Source organism: Gastrolobium bilobum, unplaced genomic scaffold, assembly GCF_033153095.1.
Source record: "Gastrolobium bilobum isolate Gb01-03AN ecotype WA unplaced genomic scaffold, APGP_CSIRO_Gbil_v1 utg21167, whole genome shotgun sequence".
NCBI lineage: Eukaryota > Viridiplantae > Streptophyta > Magnoliopsida > Fabales > Fabaceae > Gastrolobium > Gastrolobium bilobum.
The window spans coordinates 108,189-129,198 of NW_026898371.1; the positions used below are offsets into that span (position 1 = coordinate 108,189).

The 21,010-nt window shown below is 34.7% G+C and overlaps 1 long non-coding RNA gene across 4 annotated transcripts; it reads left to right on the forward strand.

Moving 5' to 3' along the window:
• Positions 1–609: 609 nt before the first annotated feature.
• LOC133315429 (uncharacterized) lies at positions 610–20,377 on the forward strand. 4 transcript variants are annotated; one of them, XR_009752068.1, is made up of 5 exons: positions 610–640; positions 915–1,158; positions 1,238–1,278; positions 1,640–1,749; positions 16,395–16,732. It is a non-coding gene; the product is annotated as an uncharacterized LOC133315429 (long non-coding RNA). The 4 variants fall into 4 exon arrangements; XR_009752069.1 differs by lacking the exons at positions 610–640; positions 16,395–16,732 and adding an exon at positions 20,174–20,377 and having other exon boundaries at positions 647–1,158; XR_009752067.1 differs by lacking the exon at positions 610–640 and having other exon boundaries at positions 647–1,158.
• Positions 20,378–21,010: the final 633 nt, after the last annotated feature.

Here is a 21,010-nt window from a genome sequence, read left to right on the forward strand (position 1 = left end):
TACCATGTAGAACGTGATATTTAGAATTGATAATTGGTAGTGTAATATGAAACACAGGTAACAAATATTTCCAACCAAATTTTCTATTTTCCTTGTACCAAATATGTAGATAAAAAATTCCCACATTCACTTTCGGGCATTTTAAATATAACCATGTACTAAACACTTAGCCCATAATGGACTTAAAAAGAGGCTTGGCCACACCAGTGCTATTTTATATATATAATCAAAATATTCATATATATTTAGTCTCTAATATTGATTTAGTGGTGAAAAATTTGAGTAGATTGTATTAAATTATATGTTTCATTTCTACTAGTATAAAAAAAATCATTTATTTAACAAATTATATTTTTCTAATAAATAGTTTTATTACAATATATATATATATATATATATATATATATTTGAAAATTTTAAGTGTCATTGGTCAACATTTCATAAGCTTTATTCTTTTTTGTCATCAAAAATTAATATTTGACATGAATCTATAATTTAAAATTTAACATGTGCTTTTCTTAATAATTATATTAACTTCATACCTTATTAAAAAAATATTTAACTTCATAAATATTTTCTAGTTTTCCACATTTCTTCCTCTCTTGATTAGACCAGCCAGCTAGCTTACTTACAACGCAGTGTGCGATACTAAAACCCTAACCACTCTTTATCTCTCTGATTTCAATTTTTTGTTCTTTTCTATCTGATTTTCTCCTTCTCACACACACTTGATCCCCATTCTCAAATCTAATTTTTCCCTAGTTCCATTCATTAAACCTCTCTTTTCATTTTCTTCTCTCTGTCTTTTGGTCTTTTAGTTTTTCTGTTTGTTTTCGATTGGTGAAATTTTCTTTCTAGAATTTATTCGGTATTGTGTTTTCTTTTTTTTGTTCGTGTTGATGGATCGATACCAGAAGATGGAGAAGCCAAGAGCAGAAATTTCAATCGATGAAAACGAAATCTTGATTTCAAGGGTTTGAGGCTCTAAAATTGTTTGAAATGTCTCAGACTACGAAATTGATGCCGAATCTGGATCAGCAGACCACGAAGGTGCTCAATCTCACAATGCTTCAGCGAATGGATCCATTCATCGACGAGATTCTCTTCACCGCCGCGCTTGTCTCTTTCTACGACTTCAACATCGAAAGCAACCAATGGGTTCGTTCGTTCTTTCTCATTCTACTCTTCTTTTTACTTCGTTTCACATTCATATCTCATTTTCTGAATTGTTTTATAGTGTCGCAAGGATGTTGAAGGATCTCTCTTTGTTGTCAAGAGGTAATCAACAATACTGTCTCTTCCTCTCTCTCTTGTTTATTTTCTCTATGTTGTCGCTTGTATTCATATAGACTTAGATTGTTAATCAATTTTCTATATGTTGTTGTGTACTGATATTTACCGATTTGTTGTTGGATAAGAAATTGGATTATATTCTCCATATTTTAGTCATCTGTTTCGCTGTGCAGGTCCAGGACATTTGCTTGTTAAAATATTATGCACATAATATAGAAAATTTTCATATAAGTAGTTCCTATTTTAGTTTGATTGTTCGTATTTCTTGCGAGATCAAGGTGTCTATCCTGCTACACGGATAATTTATAAAGTTGCATTAATTGAACTGATTTGTATAAAATTTCAGACGGTGACATGAACACATCAGCTAATAGCAACATTGAGGATACGTCAATACACCAGATCAGTTGTGAGTAAGATTGCAGAAAGGCAGACATTGTCGTCTCTTTTAAACAGGTGATTCTCACTGAAATAGGAATCTCCCATATTTGCTTCTTTTGGTTCTTGTGAGTTTTTGATATTTCTTTTCTCTTCTGGGTTGCTTTTGGGGATGTTGTGTGCTTGCTTGCTTATCTGAAATGTCCTTAAAGAGAGAATACCTGATGCAATCTATACATCGCTATTGGAAATTAAAATAATATACTATTTACTAAATGTTTAAATTTGTTCGCTATTGAGTTATTTTTTTTATTTTATAAATTAATTTGAATGATTAAAATAAATATTGTCTATAAATACATTTGTGGACATACATGTGATCCATAAATTCATGTTTATTTCATGTTACGTGTGACTAATTAATATAAAAAACCTTTAAAATACTAATTTCCTTATTTTAAAAAAATAGAAAGTATCAAAAAAAAAAATTAACTGAATAAAAAATTTCAAACTTTTTTTAAATATTATACGAACAAATCAAACATTATCACGGATTAACAAATAAGTGTAAATTAAAAGTATATGATTTCCATTTAGCTTGTCAACAGAAGGATATGTTTACTTGTTTGTTCGTGTTAAAATATAATTATGGCAACTAGTTGAAAGAGTGTTTGATTTACCTGATTAATTATTATTATCTTAGATCACTTGCAGCTGGACCTTTATATATATATATATATATACTCAAATTTTATAAAATATGTTCTTTTAAGGAGGAGATAGGACTCAAACCTATTATATACAAGTTCAACTTGCAGAAAACTATAAACAACTCCATTTTAATTTAACTATTATTATATTTTCTTTTTTAAGTTGCTTTTGAATAAAGGGATAAGTGTAACATGTCTTGAGCACTATTTTTGGCATGTCTGTCTACATGTGGCAGCAATAGCTAGGTAGTTTGTTGTCTTGCACGATTCCTTGAAATTTGAAACTCGTCACCTGCTTATATCATCCTTTCTTCAAAAGATGCAGTATGTACTCCTACGAACTCATCTACCAAATTTTATCTACTGATTTTGTGAAGAAAGCTGGCAATTAAGATTTCAAGAATTGAAGCAATAGGGGTGCAACAAAACGATGCAATGAATACGTAAAGCACCTGAAGGGATCATGTTTTTTCAATGGGTTGAGGCAATATGAGTGTTGCATTTCTTTTTCTTCAAACATTGAAACCATTATTGCAAGCTTTATTCACAGTACTGGTAAATAGTGTCGTCAAACCCCACCATGCGCTTATTATTCAACGAACCACTTCTCGACTTGTATAATCGAATACCTCCTTGAATAGTGAACATACATGAATTATTTGACCCACTTCCCATCTATCAACACACCGCCTTATGTTCCATTGCTATATATGTATTGGGTTAGAGATTCACAATTTAACTCATGGACCGACTAATAATATTCGGGCTTTGACACTTGCAGTATCAGAGTTCGAATCTATGCCACCAACCCTTTTAAATACTCCTACAAACTTATCTACCAAAAATTATCTGCTGATTCTGTGAAGAAACCTGGCAATTAGGGTTTCAAGAATTGAAGTAATAGGGTCGCAAACCTAGTTGGATGCAATCAATACGTAAAGCACCTGAAGGGATCATGTTTTTTCAGTGGGTTGAGGCAATATGAGTGTTGCATCCCTTTTTCTTTAAACCTTGAAACCCTTATTGCAAGCTTTATTCATAGTACTGGTAAATAATGTCGTCAAACCCCATACCACGCGCCTATTATTCATTGAACCACTTCTTGACATATATAATCGAATACCTCATTCAATAGTGAACATACATGAATTATTCGACCTTCCATCTATTGACACACCGCCTTATGTTGCACTGCTATATATGTATTGAGAGTTTGCAATCCCCCATCCATTACTACAATTGTCATAGCCCGAATATTATTAGTCGGCCAATGAGTTAAATTGCGAATCTCTAACCCCAATCTTCCCAAAAATTACTGCAATACTTGTTGAATTGAAAGTGGTCGAATCTCTGCCACCAACCTTTCAAATACTAGGACGAGCTTATCAACCAAACATTATCTACTTGTTCTGTGAAGAAAGCTGGCAATTAGGATTTCAAGAATTGAAGCAATAGGGGTGCAACACTACTTGGATGCAATGAATACGTAAAGCACCTGAAAGGATCTTGGTTTTTTAGTGGGTTGAGACAATATAAGTGTTGCATCCTTTTTTCTTCAAACTTTGAAACCCTTATTGCAAGCTTTATTTACAGTACTGGTAAATAATGTTGTCAAACCCTATCCCATGCGCCTGTTATTCATCGAACCACTTCTCGACTTGTATAATCGAATACCTTCTTCAATAGTGAACATACATGAATTATTTGACCCATTTCCCATCTATCGACACATTGCCATATCCTGCACTGCTACGTATGCTATTGGAAGTTTGCAATTCTCCCTATGTTACTGCAAGTGTTATAGGCCGAATATTATTAGTCAGTCCACGAGTTAAATTGGGAATCGCTATCCCCAACCTTCCGAAAAATTTCTCCAATACTTTTTCATTTTAAAGCGGTCGAATCTGTGCCACCAACCCTTTAGTTACTCCTACGAACTCATCTAACAAACATTATCTATTGATTCTATGAAGAAAGCTGGCAATGAAGATTTCAAGAATTGAAGTAATAGGGGTGCAACACTACTTGGATGCAATGAATACGTAAAGCACATGAAGGGATCATTTTTATAGTGGGTTGAGGCAATATAAGTGTTGCATCCTTTTTTCTTCAAACTTTGAAACCCTTATTGCAAGCTTTATTCATAATACTGGTAAATAATGTCGTCAAACCCCATACCAAGCGCCTATTATTCATCGAACCACTTCTCGACTGGTATAATCGAATACCTCCTTCAGCAGTGAACATAAATGAATTATTTGACCCATTTCCCATCTATCGACACACCGCCTTATTTTGCATTGCCCAATATGTATTGGAAGTTTGCGATTCCCTCTCAGTTAGTGAAAATGTTATAGCCCTATATTATTAGTCGGTTCACAAGTTAAATTGGGTATCCTTAACCCTAACCTTTCAAAAAAATTCTCCAATACTTGTTCATTTGAAAGCGGTGGAATCTATGCCACCAACCCTTTCAAATATTCCTACGAAATTATCTACCAAAAATAATCTGCTGATTCTGTGAAGAAAGCTGGCAATTAGGGTTTCAAGAATTGAAGTAATAAGGGCGCAACACCAGTTGGATGCAATGAATACGTAAAGCACATGAAGCGATCTTTTTTTTCAGTTGTTTGAGGCAATAAGTGTGTTGCAACTCTCTTTTTTCAAACATTGAAACCCTTATTGCAAGCTTTATTCACAGTACTGGTAAACAATGTCGTCAAACCCCATACCATGCGCCTATTATTCATCGAACCACTTCGCGACTTGTATAATCGCATACCTCATACAATAGTGAACATACATGAAATAATTGACCCATTTCCCATCAATCGAGACATTGCCTTACACTGCACCGCTATATAGGTATTGAGAGTTTGCAATCCCCCTTTGTTACTGCAAGTGTCATAGCCCTAATATTATTAGTCGGTCCAAGAGTTTAATTCAAAATCTCTAACCCCAACCTTTCGAAATATTACACCAATACTTGTTCTTTTGAAAGCGGTGGAATCTATTCCATCAACCATTTATATACTCTTACGAACTCATCAACTAAAAACTATCTACTGATTCTGTGAAGAAAGTTGGCAATTAAGGTTTCAAAAACTGATGCAATATGGTTGCAACACAACATGGATGGAATGGATACGTAAAACACCTGAAGGGATCATGTTTTTTCAGTGGGTTGAGGCAATATGAGTGTTGCATCCCTTTTTCTTTAAACCTTGAAACACTTATTGCAAGCTTTAATCGCAGTACTGGTAAATAATGTCGTCAGACCCCATACGAAGCGCCTATTATTCATCGAACCACTTCTCAACTTGTATAATCGAATACCTCCTTCAACAGTGAACATACATGAATTATTCGACCCATTTTCCATCTATTGACACACCGCCTTATGTTGCACTGCTATATATGTATTGAGAGTTTGCAATACCCACTCCGTTACTACAATTGTCATAGCCCGAATATTATTAGTCGGCCAATGAGTTAAATTGCGAATCTCTAACTCCAATCTTCCCAAAAATTATTGCAATACTTGTTCAATTGAAAGTGGCCGAATCTCTGCCACCAACCTTTCAAATACTAGGATGAGGTCATCAACCAAAGATTATCTACTTGTTCTGTGAAGAAAGCTGGCAATTAGGATTTCAAGAATTGAAGCAATAGGGGTGCAGCACTACTTGGATGCAATGAATACGTAAAGCACCTAAAAGGATCTTGGTTTTTTAGTGGGTTTAGACAATATAAGTGTTGCATCCTTTTTTCTTCAAACTTTGAAACCCTTATTGCAAGCTTTATTTACAGTACTGGTAAATAATGTCGTCAAACTCTACAGCACGCACCTTTTATTCATCGAACCACTTCTCGACTTGTATAATCGAATACCTTCTTCAATAGTGAACTTACATGAATTATTTGACCCATTTCCCATCTATCGACACATTGCCTTATCTTGCACTGCTATGTATGTCTTGGAAGTTTGCAATTCTCCCTCTGTTACTGCAAGTGTTATAGGCCGAATATTATTAGTCAGTCCACGAGTTAAATTGGGAATCGCTATCCCCAACCTTTCGAAAAATTTCTCCAATACTTTTTCATTTTAAAGCGGTCGAATTTGTGCCACCAACCCTTTAGTTACTCCTACGAACTCATCTAACAAACATTATCTATTGATTCTATGAAGAAAGCTGGCAATGAAGATTTCAAGAATTGAAGTAATAGGGGTGCAACACTACTTGGATGCAATGAATACGTAAAGCACCTGAAGGGATCATTTTTATAGTGGGTTGAGGCAATATAAGTGTTGCATCCTTTTTTCTTCAAACTTTGAAACCCTTATTGCAAGCTTTATTTACAGTACTGGTAAATAATGTCGTCAAACTCTACAGCACGCACCTTTTATTCATCGAACCACTTCTCGACTTGTATAATCGCATACCTCATACAATAGTGAACATACATGAAATAATTGACCTATTTCCCATCAATCGAGACATTGCCTTACACTGCACCGTTATATAGGTATTGAGAGTCTGCAATCCCCCTTTGTTACTGCAAGTGTCATAGCCCGAATATTATTAGTCGGTCCACGAGTTTAATTCAAAATCTCTAACCCCAACCTTTCGAAATATTACTCAAATACTTGCTCTTTTGAAAGCGGTGTAATCTGTTCCATCAACCCGTCATAACTCTTACGAACTCATCAACTAAAAACTATCTACTGATTCTGTGAAGAAAGCGGCAATTAAGGTTTCAATAATTGATGCAATATGGTTGCAGCACAACATGGATGCAATGGATACGTAAAACAACTGAAGGGATCTTGTTTTTTCAGTGGGTTGAGGGAATATAAGTGTTGCATCCCTTTTTCTTCAAACTTTGAAACCCTTATTGCAAGCTTTATTCACAGTACTGGTAAATAATGTCGTTCAACCCCATACCAAGCGCCTATTATTCATCGAACCACTTCTCGACTTGTATAATCGAATACATCCTTCAGCAGTGAACATAAATGAATTATTTGACCCATTTCTCATCTATCGACACACCGCCTTATATTGTGTTACTATATATGTATTGAGAGTTTACAATCCCCCCTCCGTTACTACAATTGTCATAGCCCGAATATTATTAGTCGGCCAATGAGTTAAATTGCGAATCTCTAACCCCAATCTTCCCAAAAATTACTGCAATACTTGTTCAATTGAAAGTGGTCGAATCTCTGCCACCAACCTTTCAAATACTAGGACGAGCTCATGAACCAAACATTATCTACTTGTTCTGTGAAGAAAGCTTGTTAGACAGGTGGCTTCAATACTCAAGAGGGGGGGTGAATTGAGTTTTACAAAATCTTTTCGCAAAGTACCTCCTTTGATGTTTTACCGATTATTTCTTCAATAAAGTGATTTAATAAAGAAATGTCTAATAGTAAAAGCAAGTGTAGTGATCAACAAAGTAAGCAAGTGAATATATAAAGACAATCTAAGATGCAATTTTAATACTCAAATAAAGAGATTAAGGTTAGAGAGATTGCAAACTAGATGTATCCTGGTTCGGTCACCACCACCGTGACCTACGTCCAGACTGAAGCCGCTCGATCAATTCTTTTCACTGACTATCAAGCTTAAGGGTGCTTGACAAACCACTACAACTTTTCAAGACTTCGGGCTCTTGATGCCTTACACTTTTTCACTCCAAATTTTCTTAGGAATTTGGTGACCTTTCAAGTGTGTAGGGTTCACTCCCCTAGCTACTCAAGTAATCAACGAAGGTGTTTAATAATGGCTAAGTACTCTCAAAGTACAAATAACACAAGTTGAAGAACAAGGGTATATGACACTCTTACAAGAATAAGACTCAAATAGGATTTATGATCAAGAAGACAATAATAAGGCAAATAGGATGAGAATTAATGAGTAATGATGATCAATTGTTGTGTCCCATCAATGGGAACAGTAGTCTCTATTTATAGAGGGCCCCCATGGCCTTTTTCCTACTTATTTTCGCAAACTAGCCGTTTTATAGCCGTTATTTTTGTCTCTGTACAGTAGGTAATCGATTACCATTGAGTGGGTAATCGATTACCATGAAGGGTAATCGATTACCATAGTTTGGTAATCGATTACCAACCTGTTGAAAGGTTGGATTTCGCCCTAAAATGGTTTTCTCTTGATTCACATCATTTTCAAATATTGTTTGAACATTTTATGAACATTGAAAAGTATGTTTTCATGTTAAAAATGTATTTGAATGTCAAACGATGATTTAATGCATGTATTTGAAAAAAAAACTTTGAGCTTCATTCTTGTAAAGAATCAATTTACAAATAATCCTAAGTCCTACAGTATATTACTCTGAGTTTGGACTTAGTGACGTCTCTTGAAGCTTGAGTCTTGATCTTGTTTAGACTTCTTTTTGATGGTTGCTCCTTGAAGCTTTCTTTCCATGCTTGTTTGTTATCATCGAAATCGTTGAACCTTTATATTCTTTTCATGGAGTGCATTGGTTCCACAAAGCTGGCAATTAGGATTTCAAGAATTAAAGCAATAGGGGTGCAACACTACTTGGATGCAATGAGAACGTAAAGCACCTGAAAGGATCATGGTTTTTTAGTGGGTTGAGGCAATATAAGTGTTGCATCCTTTTTTTCTTCAAACTTTGAAACCCTTATTGCAAGCTTTATTTACAGTAATGGTAAATAATGTCGTCAAACCCTACACAACGCGCCTGTTATTCATCGAACCACTTCTCGACTTGTATAATCGAATACCTTCTTCAATAGTGAACATACATGAATTATTTGACCCATTTCCCATCTATCGACACATTGCCTTATCTTGCACTGCTATGTATGTCTTGGAAGTTTGCAATTCTCCCTCTGTTACTGCAAGTGTTATAGGCCGAAGATTATTAGTCAGTCCACGAGTTAAATTGGGAATCACTATCCCCAACCTTCCGAAAAATTTCTCCAATACTTTTTCATTTTAAAGTGGTTGAATCTGTGCCACCAACCCTTTAATTACTGTTACGAACTCATCTAACAAACATTATCTATTGATTCTATGAAGAAAGCTGGCAATGAAGATTTCAAGAATTGAAGCAATAGGGGTGCAACACTACTTGGATGCAATGAATACATAAAGCACCCGAAGGGATCATTTTTATAGTGGGTTGAGGCAATATGAGTGTTGCATCCCTTTTTCTTTAAACCTTGAAACCTATATTGCAAGCTTTATTCACTGTACTGGTAAATAATGTCGTCAAACCCCATACCACGCGCCTATTATGCATTGAACCACTTCTTGACATATATAATCGAATACCTCATTCAATAGTGAGCATACATGAATTATTCGACCCATTTTCCATCTATTGACACACTGCCTTATGTTGCATTGCTATATATGTATTAAGAGTTTGCAATCCCCCCTCCGTTACTACAATTGTCATAGCCCGAATATTATTAGTCGGCCAATGAGGTAAATTGCGAATCTCTAACCCCAGTCTTCCCAAAAATTATTGCAATACTATTTCAATTGAAAGTGGTCAAATCTCTGTCACCACAACCTTTCATATACTAGGACGAGCTCATCAACCAAACATTATCTATTGATTCTATGAAGAAAGCTAGCAATTAGGATTTCAAGAATTGAAGCAATAGGGGTGCAACACTACTTGAATGCAATGAATACGTAAAGCACCTGAAAGGATCATGGTGTTTTAGTGGGTTGAGGCAATATAAGTTTTGCATCCTTTTTTCTTCAAACTTTGAAACCCTTATTGCAAGCTTTATTTACAGTAATGGTAAATAATGTCGTCAAACCCTATACCACACGCCTGTTATTCATCGAACCACTTCTCGACTTGTATAATCGAATACCTTTTTCAATAGTGAACATACATGAATTATTTGACCCTTTTCCCATCTATCAACACATTGCATTATCCTACACTGCTACGTATGTATTGGAAGTTTGCAATTGTCCCTCTGTTACTGCAAGTGTTATAGGCCGAATATTATTAGTCAGTCCACGAGTTAAATTGGGAATCGCTATCCCCAGCCTTCCGAAAAATTTCTATAATACTTTTTCATTTTAAAGCGGTCGAATCTGTGGCACCAACCCTTTAGTTACTCCTACGAACTCATCTAACAAACATTATCTATTGATTCTATGAAGAACGCTGGCAATTAAGATTTCAAGAATTGAAGCAATAGGGGTGCAACACTACTTGGATGCAATGAATACGTAAAGCACCTGAAGGGATCATTTTTATAGTGGGTTGAGGCAATATAAGTGTTGCATTCATTTTTTTTCAAACATTGAAACCCTTATTGCAAGCTTTATTCATCGAACCACTTCTCGACTTGTATAATCGCATACCTCATACAATAGTGAACATACATGAAATAGTTGACCCATTTCCCATCAGTCGAGACATTGCCTTACACTGCACCACTATATAGGTATTGAGAGTTTGCAATCCCCCTTTGTTACTGCAAGTGTCGTAGCCCTAATATTATTAGTCGGTCCACAAGTTTAATTCAAAATCTCTAACCCCAACCTTTCGAAATATTACTCCAATACTTGTTCTTTTGAAAGCGGTGGAATCTGTTCCATCAACCCTTCATATACTCTTACGAACTCATCAACTAAAAACTATCTACTGATTCTGTGAAGAAAGCTGGCAATTAAGGTTTCAAGAATTGATGCAATATGGTTGCAACACAACATGGATTCAATGGATACATAAAACACCTGAAGGGATCATGTTTTTTCAGTGGGTTGAGGCAATATGAGTGTTGCATCCCTTTTTCTTTAAACCTTCAAACCCTTATTGCAAGCTTTATTCGCAGTACTGGTAAATAATGTCGTCAAACCCCATACCACGCGCCTATTATGCATTGAACCACTTCTGGACATATATAATCGAATACCTCATTCAATAGTGAAATACATGAATTATTCGACCAATTTTCCATCTATTGACACACCGCCTTATGTTGCACTGCTATATATGTATTGAGAGTTTGCAATCCCCCCTCCGTTACTACAATTGTCATAGCCAGAATATTATTAGTCGGCCAATGAGTTAAATTGCGAATCTCTAACCCCAATCTTCCCAAAAATTACTGCAATACTTGTTCAATTGAAAGTGGTCGAATCTCTGCCGCCAACCTTTCAAATACTAGGACGAGCTCATCAACCAAACATTATCTACTTGTTCTATGAAGAAAGCTGGCAATTAAGATTTCAAGAATTGAAGCAATAGGTGTGCAACACTACTTGGATGCAATGAATACGTAAAGCATCTGAAAGGATCATGGTTTTTTAGTGGGTTGAGGCAATATAAGTGTTGCATCCTTTTTTCTTCAAACTTTGAAACCCTTATTGCAAGCTTTATTTACAGTACTGGTAAATAATGTCGTCAAACCCTACAGCACGCGCCTTTTATTCATCGAACCACTTCTCGACTTGTATAATCGAATACCTTCTTCAATAGTGAACTTACATGAATTATTTGACCCATTTCCCATCTATCGACACATTGCCTTATCTTGCACTGCTATGTATGTCTTGGAAGTTTGCAATTCTCCCTCTGTTACTGCAAGTGTTATAGGCCGAATATTATTAGTCAGTCCACGAGTTAAATTGGGAATCGTTATCCCCAACCTTTCGAAAAATTTCTCCAATACTTTTTCATTTTAAAGCGGTCGAATCTGTGTCACCAACCCTTTAATTACTACTACGAACTCATCGAACAAACATTATCTATTGATTCTATGAAGAAAGCTGGCAATGAAGATTTCAAGAATTGAAGCAATAGGGGTGCAACACTACTTGGTTGCAATGAATACGTAAAGCACCTGAAGGGATCATTTTTATAGTGGGTTGAGGCAATGTAAGTGTTACATCCCTTTTTCTTCAAACTTTGAAACCCTTATTGCAAGCTTTATTCATAGTACTGGTAAATAATGTCGTCAAACCCCATACCAAGCGTCTCTTATTCATCGAACCATTTCTCGACTTGTATAATCGAATACCTCCTTCAGCAGTGAACATAAATGAATTGTTTGACCCATTTCCCATCTATCGACACACCGCCTTATCTTGTATTTCTATATATGTATTGGAAGTTTGCAATTCCCTCTCAGTTAGTGAAAATGTTATAGCCCAATATTATTAGTCGGTTCACGAGTTAAATTAGGTATCCCTAACCCTAATCTTCCAAAAAAATTCTCCAATACTTTTTCATTTGAAAGCGGTGGAATCTATGCCACCAACCCTTTCAAATACTCCTACGAACTTATCTACCAAAAATTATCTGCTGATTCTGTGAAGAAATCTGGAAATTAGGGTTTCAAGAATTGAAGTAATAGGGGCGCAACACCAGTTGGATGCAATGAATACTTAAAGCACATGAAGCGATCATGTTTTTTCAGTGGTTTGAGGCAATAAGTGTGTTGCAACTCTTTTTTTCAAACATTGAAACCCTTATTGCAAGCTTTATTCATAGTACTGGTAAACAAAAAATATGATAACCCGGCGGGTCAACCCGCCCCGCGGCGGGTTGAACCCGTTTTGACCCACTTCCGGGCAGGGCGGGTTGAAGTGGGTTTGTGGGTTGAAAACCTCAACCCAACCCGCCCCGTTTTGGCTGGTTGGCGGGTTGACTCGCCGGGCTCAACCCATATTGCCACGCACTGCTATATATGTATTGGAAGTTTGCAATTCCCCCTCTGTTACTGCAAGTGTCATAGCCCGAATATTTTTAGTCAGTCCACGAGTTAGATTTGGAATCCCTATCCCCAACCTTCCGAAAAATTTCTCCAATCCTTGTTAATTTGAAAGCGGTCGAATATGTGCCACCAAACTTTTTAATACTCCTACGAACTCATCTACCAAATATTATCTACTGATTTTGTGAAGATAGTTGGCAATTAAGATTTCATGAATTGATGCGATAGGGGTGCAACAAAATTTGATGCAATGAATACGTAAAGCTCTTGAAGGGATCATTTTTTTTCAATGGGTTGAGGCAATATGAGTGTTGCATTCTTTTTTCTTCAAAAATTGAAACCTTTATTGCAAGCTTTATTCACAGTACTGGTAGATAATGTCGTCAAACCCCATATACCACGCAGTTATTATTCATCGAACCACTTCTGGACTTGTGTAATCGAATACCTCCTTCAATAGTGAGCATAGATGAATTATTCGTCCCATTTTCATTCTATCGACACACTGCCTTATGCTGCACTGTTATATATGTATTGGAAGTTTGCAATTCCCCCTTTGTTACTGCAAGTGTCATAGCCTAAATATTATTAGTCGGTTCATGACTTAAATTGAAAATCCCTGACCACAATCTTTCGAAAAATTTCTCCAATACTTGTTCATTTGAAAGCGATTGAATCCGTGCCACGAACCCTTCAAATACTCCCACGAACTCTTCTACCAAACATTATCCACTGGTTCTCTGATGAAAGCTGGCAATTAGGGTTTTAAGAATTGAAGTAATAGGGGTGCAACACTAGTTGGATGCAATGAATACGTAAAGCACCTGAAGGGATATTTTTTTCAGTGGGTTGTGGCAATACGAGTGTTGCAACCCCTTTTCTTCAAACGTTGAAACCCTCATTGCAAGCTTTATCCACAGTACTTGTAAATAATGTCGTCAAATCCCGTACCACGTGCCTATTATTCATCGAACCACTTCTCAACTTGTATAATCACATACCTCCTACAATAGTGAACAAAAATGAATTAATCAACCCATTTCCCATCGATCAAGACTTCGCTTTACGCTGCACCGCTATATAGGTATTGGAAGTTTGCAATTCCCTCTGTTACTGCAAGTGTCATTGCCCAAATATTATTAGTCGGTCCATGAGTTAAATTAGGAATCCCTAACCCCAATCTTCCGAAAAATTTCTCCAATGCTTGTTCATTTGACAGCGGTGGAATCTGTTCCACCAACCCTTCAAATACTCCTACGAACTCATATACCAAACATTATCTACTGATTCTGTGAAGAAAGTTGGCATTTAGGATTTCAAGAATTGAAACAATAAGGGTGCAACACAACTTGGATGTAATGAATACGTAAAGCACCTGAAGAAGGGATCATGTTTTTTCAGTGGGTTGAGGCAATAAGAGTGTTGCAATCGTTTTTCTTCAAACTTTAAAACCCGTATTGCAAGCTTTATTCACAGTACTGGTAAATAATGTTGTCAAACCCCCATACCACGCACCTATTATTGGTCAAACCATTTCTTGACATGTATAATCGCATACCTCATACAATAGTGAACATACATGAATTAATCGACTCATTTCCCATCAATCGAGACACTGTCTTACGCTGAACCGCTATATAGGTATTGGGAGTTTGCACTTCCTCCTATATTACTACAAGTGTCATAGCCCAAATACTATTAGTCGGTACACGCGTTAAATTGCTAATATCTAACCCCAACCTTCCAAAAAATTATTGAAATACTTGTTGACTTTGAAGACCTCCTAATCATTATGGAATACATATTTTGATAATGACAAAGGGTTTAGAAGAAGTCTCAAATTGAAGATAGAATTTGAAGACACAAGTGGTTAGATTTTTAGAATTTTGTTACACACTATATTATATCATATAATATCTCCTTAAGCTCCAATTCATATCATTGCCTTATATGCATTTAACTCCATCCATTTCATATTAATAGTAATAATTAATTTGATGTTGTTATGGGTTAAGTTTAAATAAATAAATAAGTCAATTAAAAAAATTAGTTTAGTTAAAATCAAAAATAAACAGCGTTTTATATGTTTTAAAACATTAGTAAGTCATTTACAAATTGGTTTCAACATCAGCATATGAATTCTAAAATATCACGTAGCAAAAATTAAATATAATAATAATAATAAACAATAAACAATAAACAATAAACAAATATTAAAAAGGTTACTTTACCAATAAAAGAAAAGAAGAAAGCATCACTTTTCACCAATCCTTTTCTTCGCCAGATACACATTTTTGTAGTGCTCATTTTTCTTTCTTCTTCATATAACCGTTTGCAACATTCTCTTTAAGAAAGTTCAAGAAAAAAATCATGTGAGCTAGCTATAGTAGTGATTGGCGAGCATTTTCAAGAAAATCTTCTCACATTTTTCTTACGATCATTGTGCTCATTGTTTTTACCGGTTGAAAAGCAAAAGAAAGGCAATCTCTCCTTCATAATCTCTGCATCATTTTCTTGGAAAAAAAATTCGAGGTTCTTTCACAAAGAATTTAGGGCTTCATTATGGTATTTTCTGTCCAACTAAATTCCTTTGTGAATAGCTGATTTGAAGCATTTAATCTGAAATTTTCATATCTATTTGTTTATATGCTTTAGGGATTTTGAGTGGTGTAATATGAAAATTAAGTATCTTCATTTGTTCATCATTTTAGATATTTCGAAAGAATTTCAAATCTGATTTTTCTGTTTATATTGTGATAAATTCTATTTAAATCATATTTCCTTGTGTCCATTAATTAGAAATTTAATCTTGATATATCCAAGTTCAAAGTTGCTGAAATTTTAGGGATTTTGATTGATATATCCTTGCTGTGATTTTCGTCATATTGCATAAATTTCTTGGAGCTTAGTTTGATATTACTGTGATATATTTGATGTGATAAGACACTGTATTTTTTGATTAATTTCACTTGTTACAAATCTGAAAAAATTCTGTATTGTGTTTAAAGTGAAATGCGTGTGTGAAAAATCTGTCTTAGGTGTGTGAGTGCAATCGTGTGAGTTGATGACCTTGTGCTTGGCTTGAGAGTGTGTCTTAAGGCCTAGAGCCTCAAGAATCCACTAGGAAGAGTGGAGGTCTGGTGTGAGAGGAGTTAGTGAACTCCGTAAGTTCAGCTTGTGAGTATTCTTAGAGCTTGGAGTAGTGTAGTTACTAGGAAGATTTTTCGTATTTTGTTTGATTGCTTGTGTGACGCGTGTTTCTAAAACAGGTACACTTGTGATAAATAAAATATATGCGGCGACTTCAGTTTGGATGTAGCACCCAATTTAGGCTTAGTGGTGTGAACCAGAATATATCGTGTGTCTTTTGTCTCTCTGATTTAATTTTTGAATATTCTGTTTTGAGACTAAAAGTAACATTGTTTCTGGTTCATTATTGTTTCTGCTGTAGCAGTTTTCTGTTATATTTTTAGAATGCTATAGCACCTTACTGGTACTGATATAATTACTGTAGCACTTAAACTGTTTTCTAATATTTGGAAGTTAGTCATTTTCTGGTTTTTGTAAGAAAGCTTATTGTTGCTTTTGTTCTATAAAATAAAAGGTCAGTGACATTTTTTGTTGATATACTTCGTATAGAAATTATTTTTGGCATATAGGGGCCTAAGGTAAAATTAGTAAAGTTGTTATAGTCGTGTGACTGTTATCTGAACTGAACTTGCAAAATAAATTGATAACTGTCAATCTTGTTGAGTTGATGTGGTGATTGAACTTGTTAGTTCAACTGTGTCAAGACTTTACAGATTTAAAAATTTATTAAGAAAAAGTTTTTGAAAAATTTGAGAACACCTATTCACCCCCTCTAGGTGTTCTTCTGCATCCTAGTAAAGAAGCCACTTGCCCAACACATTTGAAAGCGGTGGAATCTATGCCACCAACCCTTCAAATACTCCGATAAACTCATCAACCACAAATTATCTATTGATTCTGTGAGAAAACTGGCAATTAGGGTTTCAAGAATTGATGCAATGAATACGTAAAGCACCTGAAGAGATTGTTTTTTTAGTGCGTTGAGGCAATTGGAGTGTTGCATCCTTTTTCCTTCAAACATTGAAATCCTTATTGCAAGCTTTATTCACAGTACTGGTAAATAATGTCGTCAAACCCCATTCCATGCTCCTATTATTCATCGAACCACTTCTCGACTTGTATAATCGCATACCTCCTACAATAGTGAACATACATGAATTAATCGACCCATTTCCTATCGATGGAGAAACCTCCTTACATTGCATCACTATATAGGTATTGGGAGTTTGCAATCCCCACTCCATTACTGCAAGTGTCATAGCCCGAATATTTTTAGTCGGTCCATGAGTTAAATTATGAATCTCTAACCCCAGCTTTCCCAAAAATTACTACAATACTTGTTCATTTGAAAGCGGTGGAATCTTTGCCAACAACCCTTCAAACACTTCGATGAACTTATCAACCAAACACTATTTACTAATTCTGTGAAGAAAGCTGACAAATAGGGTTTCAAGAATTGAAGCAATAGGGGTGCAACACAACTCAGATGCAATGAATATGTAAAGCATCTGATGAGATCATGTTTTTTCAGTGGGTTGAGGCAATAGGAGTGTTGCAACCCCTTTTCATGAAACATTGAAACCCTTATTGCATGCTTTATTCACAGTACTAGTAAATAATGTCGTCAAACCCCATACCACACATCTATTATTCATCGAACAACTTCTCGACTTGTATAATCGCATACCTCCTACAATAGTGAACATACATGAATTAATCGACCCATTTTCCATCGATCGAGACACTGCCTCACGCTGCACTACTATATTGGTATTCGAAATTTGTAATTCCCCCTCTGTTACTGCAAGTGTTATAGCTCAAATATTATTCGTCGGTCCACGAGTTAAACCCGATTGTGAATCCCTAACCCTAACCTTTCCAAAAATTACTACAATACTTGTTCGTTTGAAAGCGGTGGAATCTTTGCCACCAACTCTTCAAATACTCTGACGAAGTCATCAACCAAACACTATCTACTGATTATGTGAAGAAATATGGCAATGAAGATTTTGAAAATTGATGCAATAGGGATGCAACATAACTTGGATGAAATGAATACGTAAAGCACCTGAAGGGATCATGTTTTTTTTTCAGTGGGGTTGAGGCAATAGTAGTGTTGCAACCTTTTTTCTTCAAACATTCAAACCCTTATTGCAAGCTTTATTTATAGTACTAGTAAATAGTGATGTTGAATCCCTTACCACACGCCTATTATTGAACGAACCACTTCTCGACTTGTATAATCGCATACCTTCTACAATAGTGAGCATACATGAATTAATCGACCCTTTTTCGTTGATCTAGACACGACCTTACGCTGCACCACTATATAGGTATTGGGAGTTGTAATCCCCCATGTTGCTGCAAGTGTCATAGCCTTAATATTATTAGTTGGTCCTCAAGATAAACCCGATTGCGAATCTCTGAATCCAACCTTCCCAAAAATTACTCCAATACTTCTTTGAAAGCGGTAGAATCTATGCCACCAACCCTTCAAATACTTTGACGAACTCATCAACCAAACTTTATCTATAATTTCTGTAAAGAAAGCTTGCGATGAGGGTTTCAATAATTGAAGCCTTAGGGATGCCACACAACTTGTATAAAATGGATACGTAAAGCGCCAGAAGGGATCATGTTTATAAGTGGGTTGAAGCGTTAGGTGTGTTGCAATCTTTTCTCTTGAAACATTGAAACCTTTATTGCAAACTTTAATTATAGTACTGATAAATAATGTAGTCGAACCCCATATCACGTGTTTATTATTCAAATTTGTAATAATTGAGCAAAAAAATATATATGAAACGAGTTAATGATTCGCTAATATAAATTAGGGAAGATTATATTATGATGTAAGTTGTACAAAAAATGATGATATTATTGTGGCATGCATGGGTGTATTATTATACGATCGATGATGATTCAAAATTTTCTGCTTCATTGTTGGTGGAGTACGAAATAGGAATAACCTATGATGCATCGACACTTCAAAAATCCTGACGTGTCGTGTCTGACACTTCCCGACACTCTCCGACACTACCCGACACTCTTAACACGTGTTATAGAAATTCAAAAAAAAGTTCAAAGGTTGTGTTGCGTTGAGTTTTTAGTTTCAACTATTAGATTCGTTGAATTTCAATTACCATTTTATTGAGTTTAATATAAATATTTGAGATATCTTATGTTTCTTTGCAAAATTGATGAATATTATAAGTTTAGTTTCATTTTTTTGTTAAATTATTGAATATTAAATATAATATACACTACATAAATTAAAAATATTATTTAATATCAAAACGTGTCCTAGCGTGTCAAAATCTAACATTTTTTAGAATTAACGTGTCGGGGTGTCTTGTTGTATCGTGTCACGTGTCAGTATCGGTGCTACGTAGGGAATAATCATACAAATGAGGAATATTATGATTATTAATACATATCATCTTTGTATGGATTAGGTGATTACTTATTATAAGAAAGTAATTACTAATAGCTAGTTTGGTTGTTTGGGAATTAAGATTCATTTGGTGGGCCAAGATAAGAACAAATAGAATAGGAAAACGGGATAATTGTAGGAAATAATGTGAAAATGATAAACTCATAACTTAATTTCGTGTTTGATAAACATACATAAGTAATTTAATAGTACAAAGTTAACATATAATGTGTTTGAGGTTAATCAGGAAATGTGATACAATATAAATAGACCAAAACATCTTTTAGAACATAATTTATATAATTTTTTTAATTGACTTGTAAACTGATTTTTTTTACTTATTTATACATTTATTCATATTTAAAATTACTAAAAATATTCCAAAAGTCTTAATTTTAAATATAAAATATAAATAACTTACAAAAATTTTCAAAATAAAAAATTATATCTTCAAAAATAAAAATAAAATTTAAATTTTTTTATTAATTGGTGGTAATAGTGACCACATTTGTCTTGTGATGGTAGCTGTGGTGGCAACTGGTGGCTAGTAGCTGCTAACGGCGGCGGTAGTCTGTGGCGAGGGCATGGTCTCACTTTTACAAAAAAATTAGGAATAAAAAAATAAGGTTCTATGTTTATCATGTAACATAATATAACATCATTTTTCTACACACATTAAAGAGGTGGGGTCCACATGTTTTTCTTTCTCTTTCATCATTCCACTTTCTCTCCCCCTTTTATTGTGTGTGTTGGAAACAACACTTAAATTATGTCACATAACATTAATAAAACCCAAAAAAATATTATCCCTCGTCCAATTATAGTACAAGTACCCTTTAGGATAATTTATGAGAATGTTGATAGGATAATATAAGCCCACACCTCATCATATCTCGATGGCTTCATGATATAATAATCTATCATATATATTCACCTTATATCGTCCACCAAATAGTTCCTTAGAATTTTTCATTAGATTAGGATATATAAATAAATAAAAAAGATAATGGTCTTTAAAAGTTTAAGTTAATCAAAGTTTTCAATAAATTACTATTTATATTAAATAATATTATTTTACATGTTATGATAAGATTTTCTACCGGGATCATTTCATTATAGTTTATTGAATCCGACCCAACCGGGAATATATTGAATACTTTCTGTTTTTTATTTTTAGTATTTTTTTCCTCCATTTATTATTAACCAAACTAGCATTATTTTTTTCTCCTCACGTTGTAAGTATTAATTTCCTTAGTACCATTCTTTTCTCCTCGATTATCTCAATTCATTCATTTTTTAATTTTTTTTAAAATGTTAATTTGTTTACGAAATTATCAATTACTTAATGAGACATATTATTAT